Raw genomic sequence first — 14,604 nt, 5'->3', positions numbered from 1 at the left:
CATCACCACAGTTTCTGCTTACTCACATCACATTGTGTTTTCCTAACCTGCTGCCAAATCTTCTACCTCCCCCTTATAAGAACAATTATGATCACATTTAGGACCCATCCAGATAATCTAGGATAATCCTTTCATCTATAAATCTGTGATTAATCACACCTGCAAAGTCCTTTTTGCCATATAAAGTCATGTTCGCAGGTTCCAAGAGAAAGGCCTGTATAACACAGGGCACACTATTCAGCCTACCATAGTTCCTATTTAATATTTTGTGGCTTTTAAGAATAATACAAGCTCACTTGGTTGGTTAGAGTGAATGAGAGAAATAATCTAATGTCTTAAAATCACTTCTGAAAGAAAATGAAAGTTTGATTTTTTTCTTTTTAATGAGTTCAATTTAATGCTAACACAGTACCAAGCCTTTAAATATTTTGCATTTTTAAATGATATTGCTATTAGTATTGAATATTCAAAGGAATAGTAATTGAACCTTTTGTATAATCAATTTTAATCCTTTAACCTATAACTGTGATTTTTGAGTCACTGACCCTTGAAAAATCTGATGAAAGCTATACCAACTTTACAGAAAAAAGCATTTATATACAATGTTTGCTTATTACTTAAAAAAGTATAGAATTCAAGGAACCCCTGAAGACTAAGTGTTGATTTGCCGTATAGGTACAGGCCCCAGAGTAAGAATTCCTGCCTAAGATGTTTCCTTAGGTTTAAATTATTATAGAATTAAACTCAGGAGGAGCCCCTGGGACTGACAGGAGCTTTTGAGGTTATACTTTATTTACGTCTTTAACTAATTTTGTCAATGAAAACACTCAGAAGGCAATAAAAGAAATGAGCTTTACAAACATGACTGAAATTCAACATGAAAATGTCAGGCCACTTCTGGAAGGCAAAGATCTTCTAGTGGCTACAAAACAGGCAGTGGCAAAACCCTGGCATTTCTCATCTCTGCTTGTGAACTCATTGTTAAGTTAAAATTCATGCCCAGGAATGGAACAGAGGTCCTTATTCTCTCACCTACTAGGGAACTGGCCATGCAGACTTTTGGTGTACTTAAGGAGTTAATGACACCACATCCACACATAAGGGTTGATAATGGGTGGAGCGAGGGTGGGGTTCAGTAACAGATCTGCTAAAGCACAGACACTTGCTAATGGGATCAGCATCATTGTGGCTCAGCCAGACCGACTCCTGGACCATATGCAGAATACTCCAGGGTTTATGTATAAAAACCTACAGCGTCTGCTTATTGATGAAGCTGATCATATCTTAGATGTTGGATTTGAAGAGGAATTAAAGCAAATTATTAAACTTCTGCCAATACACAGACAGATCATGTTCTTTTCTGCCATGCAAACTTGAAAAGTTGAAAACCTGGCAAGAATTTCTCTGAGAAAAGGAGCCACTGTATGTTGATGTTGATGATGATAAAACCAATGCAGTGGATGGTCTTGAGCAGGGAGATGTTGTTTGTCCCTCTGAAAAGAGATTCCTTCCACTCTTTACATTAAGAAAAACAAAAAAAGAAAATGATGGTGTTCTTTTCATCCTGTAAGTCTGTAAAATACCACTCTGAGTTGCTGAACTACATTGATATGCCTGTCTTGGCCATTTATGGAAGGCAGAAGCAAAATAAGCAGACAACCACCTTCTTCCAGTTCTGCAGTGTAGACTCAGGGATACTGTTGTGTACAGACATGGCAGCTCGAGGGCTGGATAGTCCTGAAGTAGACTGTGTTGTTGTTCAGTGTGACCCCCAAGATGACCCTAAAGAATATATTCATCATTTGGTAGAACAGCTAGCTAGAGGCCTAAATGGAAGGGGACATGCCCTGCTCATTTTGCACCCAGAAGAACTAGGTTTCCATTACTTGAAGCATTCCAAGGTTCCAGTGAATTTGAGTTTTCTTGGTCCAAGATTTCTGACATTCAGTCTCAGCTTGAGAAATTGATTGAAAAGAACTATTCCTTCATAAGTCAGCCCAGGAAGCACATAAGTCATACATTTGAGCACATGATTCCTATTCTCTGAAACAAATCGATGATATTAATAAATTTGCCCCAGGTTGCCCTGTCATTTGGTTTCAAGGTGCCTCCTCTTGTTGATCTGGATTTGAACAGCAATGATGACAGAGAAAGAGAGGAGGAGGTAGGTACTTCAGCTACCAGAAAGCCAAGAAAATCAAAAGTCCAAATCTTCAAAAACATTAGCAAGAAATCATCTGACAACAGGCAGTTCTTTCACTGAAGACACACCTTCCTTTCATCTTGAATAACTTTGTCCTGAATGAACTTTTTTCCTTCTAACAAAGGAACTTATTTCTATGAATTGTACTATTAACTAATAAGAGTATTGATTAACTTTTTATTTCTAGCAAATCTCTTTTTTGTTTTTGGGTAGAAAACCATTCAGAATTTCTTGATTGTCCAAAGGCAAAGCAAGGGATATTTTGATCTTTGTTGTCATGATACAGTGTTTTAATTTATAATTTTCCCCCTAAATTTATATCATTTTTACTAGAAATCTTTCTGTACCTTTCTTTCCTGATGCCTAAAAAGTCTTGGTTTATTTTGTGGTTTTGGTTGTTTCTTGGATTTTTCACAGCAGTTCTTGATACTTCCTGGAAATGCTGCAGTACTAAAAGGCAGAGGGTTTTAGGAAATAACTTGGAAACACTTGAGGTTAAAGGTGTTATCAGTTTTTATATACTGCCTGCTATTTGAATAAAGCACTCCCTGAAATCTTTGTATTTGGGGAGAAAATCTGGGCTTTTTGATATTATATGTTATACCAATATAGGTGTAATCCACTGTTCTATATTTGGTAACTTTGCAAAGACCCTTTTTTTTTAAAAAAAAAAAGATTGGGGCACTGATTCAAATTTGTTAACATCAATGTGGTTTGGATTTTGTTAGTTCTTTTGACTTTGCAGAATATTTAAACAGCAAGACCATCAGATAGTCATTGCTCAATGAACATTCATGATAGTTTCTTCGTGAGAAAAATGACCTCTTCCAGAGTCTATGAAACAGATGCAGACTGGCAGTGAAAGCTAAAAATGAGGGAAGGTCAAAATAAAAAATTAAAAATAAGAAAATGAGGGAAGGTCAGAGAAAATAGCAAAGCCAGTGGTTTAGTCAGGTGGGTTTTCTATTGTAGGAGCACTTGAATTCTCGTGAGTGTTATGTAGTATGGTAATTCTGTTTTGTCGCGATTCAGAACCAGAGTTGCTAACGCATTTTGCTCTTGTGCCAGGTAACATTTATGGAGTCCCATGAAACATAAGTACAATGAGAATGTCAAGTATAGGGCAAACAGCCTTATAAGTAACATTCCAACAGGAAAAGAAGAGAGCTAGGCTCTGCCTCTGGACTTGTCCACCAGCACCTGTCCTCCTGGGGCTTAGACATGGGCTGCTGGGTTCTGGACTCCTGGCATTTAATAACTTTCCCTCCAGTAGCTTTTTTGTTTGTTTGTTTCAGAAATAATCGTGTTTCAAAAAATACACAAAAGCAAAAGGACAAATACTTAATCAATGAACAGAACTTAATACTGCTGATATTTGGATATCTGTCAAGTTTTTTCTAGCATACAGATGCTTTTTTACCTTTTTTTCCCTTAATACCCAAACTGAAGTTATCCTCTACCCATTACTTTGTAATAACCAGCATATTTCATAACTCGGTTATTTTCCCATGTCATAAAATAATTATATCAATTTGCAAAAAAAAAAAAAAAAGACCTCAAATCAATGCATCTATATTTTCAAGATGTGTGCTGCTTTCATCCAGTAGATACATGTACAGGTTTACTTGTCTTTTGTGAGGCTACTCTAAGAGAAAAAAACTGTATGCACATATGATTGGATATCTACTTTATTATTTTTAAATACTTTTCCGTCTATTAAGATCTTTGATTTCTTTAGACAATATTTTGTAGTTTTCTATGTATAGGTACTTTATTTCCCTGGTTAAGTTTATTCCTAAATATTTGATGCTTTTAATGGCTATTTGGAATGGAATTTTTTTCCTTGACTGTCTCCTCAGTGGAGTCATTACTTGTGTATAGAAACATTACTGATTTTTGTACATTAATCTTGTATCCCACTACTTTGCTGAATTTGTTTATTAGCTCACGTAGCTTTGTTGTTGATTTCTCAGGATATCCCAAATATAGGATCATGTTGCAAATAATGAAAGTTTTGCTTCTTTCTTTCCTGTTTGAATGTCTTTTATTCCTTTCTTCTGCCTTGTTGCTATAGCTGGAACTTTTAGTACAATGTTGAATAATAATGGTGACAATGGACTTCCTTGTCTTGTTCCCAATCTTAGGAGGAATGCTTTTAATCTTAACATTAAGAAAGAGGCTGACTTTGGGTTTTTTATATATACCCTTTATGATATTGAGGAAGTTTCCTGCAATTCCTCCCTTTTGAAGGGTTTTATCAAAAAAGGATGTTGAATTTGTCGAATCCTTTTTTGGCACCATCAATATAATCATGTGATTTTTCCTTCTCGATTTGTTAATGTGCTGTATTACATTGATTGAATTTCTTATCCACTATTGTATCCCTGATATAAACCCCACTGGTTGTGATACATAATTCCTTTAATATATCGTTGGATTTGGTTTGCTAAAATTTTGTTGAGAAGTTTTGCAGCTGTATTCATTAGGGAGATTGGTCCGTAGTTTTCTTTTTTGTAACATCTTTATCCCATTTTGGTATTAGAGTGATGTTAGCTTTTAAAGTGAGTTAAGTAGTGTTCCTATTTACTCAATTTTTTAAAAGAATTTGAGCAAAATTGGTGTTAGTTCTTTGTGGAACGTTTGATGAAATTCCCCTGCGAAGCCATCTGGCCCTGGTCTTTTCTTTGTAGGAAGAATTTTGATAACTAATTGACTCTCTTTACTTATAGTTCGTTAAGATCTTCTGTTTCTTCTTGAGTCAATGTTGGTAGTTCGTATATTTCTAGAAATTTGTCCATTTCATCTAAGTTGTCTAGTTTGTTAGCATATAATTGTTCATAATATCCTCTTATGATTTTTTAAATTTCTTCAGGATCTATGGTAATGACCCCCTTATCATTTTTTGTTTATTTGAACCTGACTTTTTTGTCCTTTGTCAAACTAATTAGGGGTTCATAAATTTTACTGATCTTCTCAAAGACACAACTTTTGGTTTTGTTGTTCTCCAGTTCATTTATTGATGCTTTAATCTTAGTTATTTCCCTTTTTCTATTTGCTTTAGGGTTAGTTTACTGTTGTTTCTCTAGTTCCTCCAGATGAGCAGTTAAGTCATCAATTTTTGCTCATTTTTTCTTTTTTAATATAGGTGTTTAGTGTGATAAAGTTCTCTTTCAGCACTACCTTTGCCGTATCCCATAATTTCTGATATGTTGTATTTGCATTTTCATTTGTCTCCAGGTACTTACCAATATCTCTAACAATTTCTTCTTTGACCCACTGATTGTTTAAGAACGTATTGTTTAATCTCCATATATTTGTGAAAGTTCTGATTCTTTGGTGATTTTAATTGCCAACTTGATTCCATCATGATCAGAGAAAATGCTTTGGATTATTCCAATCTTGTTGAATTTATAAAGACCTGATTTGTGTAACAGCACATGATCTGTCTTGGCAAATGTTCCATGTGCACTAGAGAAGAATGCCTATCCTGATATTTGGGGGTGTAACAATTTATATATAAATCAGTTATGTCCAATTCATTTATCACATTATTTAAATTTTTTATATCTTATTGATCCTCTGTGTAGTTGTTCCATCCATAGAAGAGAGTAGCACATTGAAGTCTCCCGCTATTATTGTTGAAAAATCTATTGCTCCATTCAGTTTTGCCAGTTTGCCTCATGTACTTTGGAGCTCTTTGATTGGGAGTGTAAGCATTTATGATTATTTCTTCTTCATGAGTCATCCCTTTTATTAATATATAATGCCCTCCCTTGTCTCTTATGTCATCCTTACATTTAATGTATATTTTATATGATGTTAGTATGGCTACTCCTGCTTTCTTTTCATTAGAACTTGCATAGAACCTTTTTCCATCCTTTTACTGTCAATCTCTTTGTTTCCTTGAGTCTAAGATGAGTCTCTTGTAAGCAGCATATAGATGGATAATATATTTTAATCCATTCTGCCAATCTCTGTCTTTTGATTGGTGAGTTTAGTCCATTAACATTCAAAGTTATTACTGAAAGAGGAGTTCATGACTCTCACATCCTTTAGTTTTTGTTTGACAGATCTGTATTTTCTTTTCCTGCTCTTTCTGTAAATCCTTTTTTGCTGATATTCTTCAATTCTGTACCCTCCTGCAGACCTCACTCTCCTCTCTCTTTATTTTTTAGTCAAAAGAACCCTTTAGTATTTCTTATAGGGCAGATCTCTTTTTGGCAAATTCTCTCAGCCTTTGTCTGCCTGTGAATATCTTAATCTCTCCCTCAGTTTTGCAGGACCACTTGTCAGAATAAAGAATTCTTGGCTGGAATTCTTTCTTGTTCAGAATTTTAAATATATCATACCACTGCCTTCTTGCCTCCATGGAGCCTGTTGTGTAGCCCAGTCTTAGTAGTTTCCTTTGTATGTAGTGAATTTTTTTTCTCTTGCTGCTTTCATGACTTTTTGCTTTTCTTCAAGACTTGACATTCTGATTAGTATGTATCTTGGAGTAAGCCTATTTGTATTTATTCTATTTGGAATTTGTTGGGCTTGTTTGATTTACATATTTGTATTTTCTAAGGGTTGGGAAGTTTTCTAACAATCTCTTCAACAAGCCCTTCCTACCCCTTTACTCTTCTCTTCTCCTTCTGGGATACTGATAATTCTTTTATTTCTGTGTTTTGCATTATCTGTTATTTCCCTGAGATCTAGTTCCATTTTTTCTATATTTCTTGCCATTTGTTCATTTGTGCATTTGAGTTCAATTGTCCTATCTTCTCGCTTAGCTTATTCTTTCTTCTGCCTCTTCAAATCTGCTGTTGTCTCTCATATACTTTTAATTTGGTCTCCAGTATCTTTTATCTCTGCCAGATCTGATATTTTTCTATTTATTCTGTTAAATTCTTATTTATATCGCTTCTCGGCCTTTTGGCTAAGATCAAGTGTAGTATCTGTTCTTATCAGTTTAATATCTGATACGTCCTCTGTCCGGGGACAATATATTAAATGGATTTTTGGAGTTGGGAGATGGAATGGGAGCTTGCTCCGTCCACTCCACGCATCGACCTGGTATTGCAGTACTTCCAGGAACGGTGCACCAAAAAAAAAAAAATTCTTATTTATACTCTTCCAGTGTCTTCTTGATATCCTTTATGTCATTACGAACATCCCAGATTAGTTACATGTTCTGTGTCCCCTCTGGTGATTTAATTTCATCATTTGGCTAGGCCATATCTGCTCGAATGTTCACATACTTTGTGATCTTCTATTATAAATGGAGTATCTAAATGTCTTGATAAGGTTATTTTGTAAGTTGATTTCCTTCACTTGTCTCAGGTTTTGTGTCTACTTGGGTTTGCATTAAAAGTTCCCTTTTGGATTTGGTTTGTGGGTCCTTTCCTACCAAATCAAGGCCCAGATCTCATGGGTGGATTGCAGTTCAATGTGAGCCTTTATTGAAATCTGGGCAGATAAGCCATTTGCCAGACTGAAGTTTCTGTTTCTCCCCGAGAGATAACACTCTTGAGCCAACTCTTCTACTCTGGCCTACTTCTCCCTGACTGCAAATGCTGGCCGAGCTGAATGGAGACCTGATGTAATTCCATCCTAGGCTATTGGTCTCATTGCATGTTGAAATCTGCCAACCCCAGGGCTGGTGGATGGACAGTGTGCATCCTCAGTGTATTCCACACTTGTGTGCCTGATAAATCAGAGCTGTGGGGCTGGGTATTTCAACTTTTCTTGCCCACAGCCAATCTGGAAATGTTTGGCAGCTGGCTGGCTTCCTAAACCTTGCCTCTGAGTCTGATATAGCAATACTGGAACCCAAGCAAGATTCTTTCACTGGCCAGCTGTTGGACTGGCACCACTTTGTGTCTCCCCATTTTCCCCGCGGGAAGACCCCCATCTGCCAGTCTTTGCCAAAAATATACAAGGCACCCACTGTAGCCTATCTCAGGAGTAAGGAGCAGGTACTATACCCTGGTCAAATGGTCTCTGTTCCCAAGGAAAGCAAGTCTGCTGGCTTCCAAGTTCCCCACGGGAATTCCAGGCTGCAAAGCTGTGAGGGAAGATCTCCCAAGCCAGCTGCAGGGGTAGGCTGGAATCATGACTGACCACACTCACCCTATCCTCTCCATCCCAACTTCTCTGCTTTTTCATTCAAGGCCTCCCTTACAGGGTCTTCTACCTCTCTGGTCACTTGCACCCTGAAACTGACCTGGTCGTTCTTTTCTGTACTGTCTCTTGTTTTTGCATGGAGTCAGGGTGAACTCAACCTCTTTCTATTCTGCCATCTTCCCAGAAGTTCCAGTATCCACTTTAAACAATTTAACTGTCCTGCTCCTGGTTTCAGTTCTTATCCATGTTTCTTATATATTCTCTGCAATTTAGTACTTTATATTCCACATGTAATTTTTTTAACATTTTATTGTAGTAGTATATATACCACTCAAAATATTCTGTTTTAACAACTTTTAAGTGTTCAATTCAGTATTAATTACATTCATGATATTGTACTACCACCACTGACATCCATGTCCACATGTAATTTTGAAGAATAAGGTATAGATAGCTATCAAAAATCACAGAACTCTTTTCAGTGGTCGACAAACTATGATCCATAGGCCAAATCCTGCTCACTGCCTGTTTTGGTGTGACCTATTAGTTAAGAATAGTTTTTATGTTTTTAAAAGTTGAAAAAAATTTTCAAAGAGGAATAATATTTTATAGCATGTGAAAATTATATGAATTTCAATATGGAATTTAAATTTCAGTGTTCATAGATGTGGTAGTTTAGGTTCAGGTATTAACTTGGCCAGGTGAAGGTGCCTAGTTCTGTTGCTGTGGACATGAGCCAATGGCATGTGAACCTCATTGGTCACTGACTACACCTGCACTGGGCTAGGAGGCATGCCTGCTGCAATGAATGATGTTTGATTTCATTGGCTGGATGCTTATTGAGAGAGCTTAATGTGGCACAACCCAAGCAGCTCAGGATAACTCATCTCAGCACTCACAGCTCAGTCCAGACCTTTGGAGATACAGAAAGGAATCACCCCGGAGAAATTTGTTGGAACCCAGAGGCCTGAAGAGAAGAACAGCAGAGATCGCCCATGCCTCCCCATGTAAGAAAGAACCTCAGTTGAAAGTTAGCTGCCTTTCCTCTGAAGAACTATATGTCTTTAACTAAATAAATCCCCTTTTATTGAAAGCCAGTCCATCTCTGGTGTGTTGCATTCTGACAGCTTTGGTAGACTGGAACAACAGCTATAGTAGTATTAGAATATAGCCATTCTTGTTTATGTTTTGTCTAAGTCTGCTTTCCCACTATAAGGTCAGAATTGAGTAGTCATCACAGAGACCATATGGCCTGCAAAGCCTAAGATATTTAATATCTCATCATTTACAGAAAAAACTTGCTGATGCTGCTCTAGTTCATTCATTTCTCCAAATGTTAGACTGCCTCCTATGTAATAAGAATCATGTGACATTCTAGTCTGTTTTTCTGCTTCATAACACTGGCAAATCATCAAGAATACATTTTTTGTTATATAAAACACAAATGTAAGTTTTAACACTTTGTATTTCTGACCAGAGCTAATGAAATCTGAAATAGATAATACTTTAAAACTTGAGTACTTGAGATTGACTGTGGGAGCAGTCAGCTCAGAGGCCAGTGAAAAATAAATCTTTTGGAGATACTATTTTTGCATAAAGGCAGAAACAAACAAGCAACAACAACAACACTCCAGTAATAGGTAATAAGTACATATACTTATTCCTAGCTGCACGAAAAATGCCAAAAGCTCACTGAAATCTATCATCGCATCTGTGGGCACATGATTTTTGTTGTTGTTGTTGTTGTTTTGCCTTATTTTACCTGTCTGTTTCAATTTTAAAAGTTAGGCAGAAAATTCCATTTCTCTGACTTCTGCCCTTAATGTTGCTGCCTTGTAAAAAATAAGCAGCCCAGAGGGGAAAGGTCACAGCATGCATATACCTGCCCATGAACAAACTGAAAACCAAAAGGTCTAATCTAAGCCTTCATTCTCCTGGGGAGATCTTAACAGTCACTAGCAGGGAACTGTTTTAGAATTAATAAACAATATGCTGTAAGGCATGAGTCATTAAAACTAAAGAAGCATGGGTTTCATATGATGTCGAATGGAAAAACAAACTCTTTACAAACAGCAAGAGGGCCTGAGTTATCTGTGAAAAATGCTAAGGCTAGACATCCTTTGAAGCCAAAGCAAAAATGTATCACAACAGATCTGGAGCTCTGACATTTGAGAAATAAGAAAGCTAATCAATATAAAAAACTAATCTGGAATGCAACCTCTTTTTATTCATTCTAACTTTCTTATTGTGTATTATAAACTGGTTGGTATATCACTCTAGCTCTTGAAATAGCTCTACAGGATTTTGTTTGATCTGTAGAGTTTACTTTATATCCCGCCTAATATCAGTTCATTCATCTCCACTTCTGACCGCTGATGAAACCATGATTACACTAAGAACACAAGGTTTTGTAATGCATACACACAGTCTTAAGTTCTTTTCTCAATCAAAGAATCTTAGACAAGTCAAATAGAAAGAACTTCAAGAGAAAAGAGAATAATATATCCTGGCTTTTATTTCTTTTGAATAAATATGTGGGATGTTATTTATTTTCCAGCAATACTAAGCCTTTCTTATTATGTTGGCTTAGGTAAACTTATTTGCATCTTCAAATTTTAAAAAAGTTAATCATGAAAAACTTCAAAATATTTCTGTACATAATAATGTACAAAAATCAAAATGATAGAAGTTCGTACCCACAACCCAAATTTAGCATGTGGTAAGATTTAGCTATATTTGCGTGAAAACTTTGCTGTTGTGGTAAAAGAGCAAATTACAGATATTGCTAAGGCACTAAGCACATCACATCCCTTTACCTTGCCTCAGTCTTTAGATAAATTTGGTATATATCATTCTTGTATATGTGTTTATAATTTTACTATTTGAGTATATATCTGTTTGGTTGAATTTTCTTTATATTTTTCATCTCTACATGTTTGAAAGTATTATATCCTATTTCTATTATTTAGCAGTTCCCTTAAAACCATAAAATATGTACTTGACTTAATGTTTATTGGGTGACTGGGTATTGCTATTCTCAAACATTAAAAGGACCTTAGAATCCTTTCATTGGCTTCACTCACCCTATTTTGCATATTAGTGTTACCTGTTATTTTAATAGCATCTCATTCTTAAAACTTCTTAAATTGTCCTTGTTAATTGCAGTGCTGATTTAGATTTTGTAGTCCAGTTCTTCTAGGCTCAGTTTCTTTTTTACTGAAAACCATCATTTAATAGTTCTTCTAATGAGTAATAAATTCTCTATCTTTGCTGTAAATGTCTTTATTTTGCCTTCATTTTTAAATAGTTGCTTACCTGCATAGAGAATTCAAAGTTGACAGTTACACTGGAGCTTGAAAGACATTTTAACATGTTCTGGTCTCTATTATTCCTGCTGACATCTGTTGCCGATTTTTCATTTCTTTATAGATAAATTGTCCTCTCTTTTTATCTCCTTAAGATCTTTTGCCTATGATATTCTGGTTTTACTATTTTATGTATCTAGGTGTAAGTTTATTTGTATTTATTTATTCTTCCTGGTTCTCTTTGTTCTTCAAACCTAGGATTCCAGTTTTAGAATATTCTTAGCCATTATCCTTTTTTTTTTTTTGACTGGAGGGATTTTTGCTATTTATTGTTAAATGAGAAAAGAGAAGTACATAGAATGGCTCATTTTTTGAGCACCTGTGAGTATATGATAATATGAGCTTGGTAAAAGGCACTGAGCACTTCAATGTATACAACTTTAGTTAACTGAGAGAACTGGAATGAGAAACAGGCAGGGAGAGTAGGGATGGAAAACAAATGAGAAAAACTATTGAAAAAAAGAGGCTCCAAAACAAAAACAAGAATTAACCACATATAACTAGGTGTATACATAGAAGCCTGGAAGAATGACGATCAAAATATTCATGGTGGTATCTCGGAGTGAAAATATTTCACATGATTTTTACACTCTTCCTTTACGCTTTTCTGCCTTCTAATAAGGAAACAGTAATTACATAAGCAGAAATATATATTTTCATTGAGGAAGGAATCTGAATAACCCAATATCTCTGGTGCCAAGAAAACAATGTTTCTTAAGTCCTCCTAACCAAAAGATAGTACATCCAATAGAATTTTGCATCTTTCATGACTGAAAGAGGTTTTCACGGTCTTTTTCAAAATGGAGACAGACCACAAGGTCCAAAATTAATAATCATCATAAACATTTTAAGCATCTTGAAGGCAGGACCTAAATCTCATTTTGTAACACATTTTCCCGAAGGATTAGTATACTCTGAATGCTCAATCAGTCCTCTTTAATTGACCAGCAAATTTCAAACTGCATAAATTATTACATCAAAGATGCTATTATCTGATACACAAATGATATTAAATCTTGTCTAAAAAAGAATATGAGGGCTGAGTCAGCTCCAGTGAAAATAATTTAACTATGAAATTCAATCTGCCACAAAAAAAGTGCTAAAACATGTAACAATTTTTCTCCTGCTCTGGTCATATTAAATGCACCCAGTTTTGTTACCTTCATTCCTGGTTATCTCAGAACTGCATTATCTACACAGCCCTTTGACAACTGCCCACTCAGAATCATTAACTGCTGTTTTCATTGTGGATACAAGATTCATGACATTAGCTATCAGTCTTCACAAACAATCTCCAGGCCTGTCTTCAAACTCCAAACTCTTTTAAAAATCTGACTGTAACTTGGAATTGTTTTGCAGAAAGGTGCTACTTTTTTGTCTTTCTAGGCCTGCTTTCCTTGCAGTGTTGTGGAAATGGATATCCACAAACCATATAGAGAATAGCTTTGTGAAAGTCATTGAAAAGCCCACGTGGGTCTAAGACTTACACCAGGAAGGGACAATGGCTGCACCCTGGATCTCCGCAGCGGGACACCCCCACCCGGCACAGAGGCCATTCTTTTACGTGGTAGCTGGTATTAGGTAACATGAAAACTAATTTAGCATATTTAACATTTTTATGTAAAATACTTACCTGGACTAACAAGTGGCCTGAATTAGGCAAACATGGACCACATTTCTTGGTGTCCTCATTGATTTGATTTATCAAAGTCATCAGTATTTCCACTGCACCTTTGCTGATCATTTCATTAAGAAATCCTGGATTTCCAGAAATGAACTTTATAGCCCCCATACAGTATAAAAAAGTTTCAGTGCTAATTTGCAGGTCTTCACTTCTCAGCACCTCCAATAATGATTCTAGAGTGCTGTCATTTTGGATCAGAGAATCATTCTTCTCACTCCTGCTAATTTTAAATGTAAGTTTGCAGACATTTAGAAGAGTCTTTCTACTCACTTTAAGTGCTAGAATAATTTTTGCAAGTTTAAGGTTGAGCAAGGCTGAACCAACATCAACTAGCTTATATAGGGTCTTCAGGAGAGTATTTCTCAAATTTATTTCCAAGCAAGTTTCCTTCCTCTAAGACATGTTGAAGTTCTGTGCAAGCAGCACAAAGAGTTTCAATGTTTTCTTCCTTCTCTAATCCATGCAAAATTGGTACAATCCTTGTTTTCCAAAATACTTCATCTATTTCTATTTGTGTATCCTTTTCTTGCAAGTTAGCTTTTGAGATTGTTCTGGCTTCCAAGGCGCTTGGGTCCAAACTGCTGGAGCATGGCGAAGCCAGTGCACACCTTGTCTCTGGTCCCCTCCACTTCTGAGATGAGATGGTAAGGATGTTGTCCCTTTAAACATGTTTTGCTCCTTGATTTCAATGAAGCAGCTGTCATAAGTTAATTGAAGTGGGTGACTCTGTAGGTGGCCAATGGCATTTGATTCTGCTAAATAAACCCCATTTATTTTCACCATAGAGTCCCACATTATAACTGTTTCTTTGGCTCAGCAGGAGGAAGGGTTCTGTCCAGGAGAAGAGCCCCGTGGGAGGCTGCCCTGAACAAGCGCACCCTGCTTATTCTTCTAATCTTTGCGGGGTCCACAGACGGTTGAGGATAGGAAAGGCAGGGATCCTCCTCAGTGGTGGCAGATGCTGGAGCTTTTGTTTTAAGCTATTTAGTGGAATGAGATGTGTGCCAGAGAGGCCTTGAATCAGATGATTCAAAACTGGACGCATGGAGACTGAAGGAGGAAAGAGGTCTGTTTTCTGATGTTCTTGAATATGCAGGTCCAAATAGTTTTCTTTGGTCTTTCCAAGGTGTAAGTGGTCTTTGAGTTCAAACTGTTCTCAATGCATTCTGTGCTTCACTTATGATGTCTGCACTCGTCTTCTGCTTTGACACCGATAGTTGATAAAGCAGATCCAGTTTTTCTAACAT

At 36.3% G+C, this 14,604-nt stretch overlaps 1 protein-coding gene, 1 non-coding gene and 2 pseudogenes across 8 annotated transcripts in view; 3 read left to right on the top strand and 1 right to left on the bottom strand.

Moving 5' to 3' along the window:
- The window catches only part of LOC143652665 (ATP-dependent RNA helicase DDX18 pseudogene), a 22,952-nt pseudogene extending 19,989 nt beyond the window's left edge, over nt 1–2,963 (top strand).
- Nucleotides 1–14,604, top strand: part of CEP128 (centrosomal protein 128) — a 667,241-nt gene that overhangs the window by 499,050 nt on the left and 153,587 nt on the right. The gene's annotated exons all lie outside the window — the stretch shown is intronic.
- LOC143652664 (armadillo repeat-containing protein 2-like) lies at nt 2,100–14,604 on the bottom strand (annotated as a pseudogene).
- Nucleotides 7,102–7,292, top strand: LOC143652777 (U2 spliceosomal RNA). Its single transcript, XR_013160840.1, has one exon. It is a non-coding gene; the product is annotated as a U2 spliceosomal RNA (small nuclear RNA).

The sequence above is a fragment of the Tamandua tetradactyla genome, chromosome 12 (assembly GCF_023851605.1).
Source record: "Tamandua tetradactyla isolate mTamTet1 chromosome 12, mTamTet1.pri, whole genome shotgun sequence".
NCBI classification, from domain to species: domain Eukaryota; kingdom Metazoa; phylum Chordata; class Mammalia; order Pilosa; family Myrmecophagidae; genus Tamandua; species Tamandua tetradactyla.
This window is presented reverse-complemented; position numbering and strand designations above follow the sequence as displayed.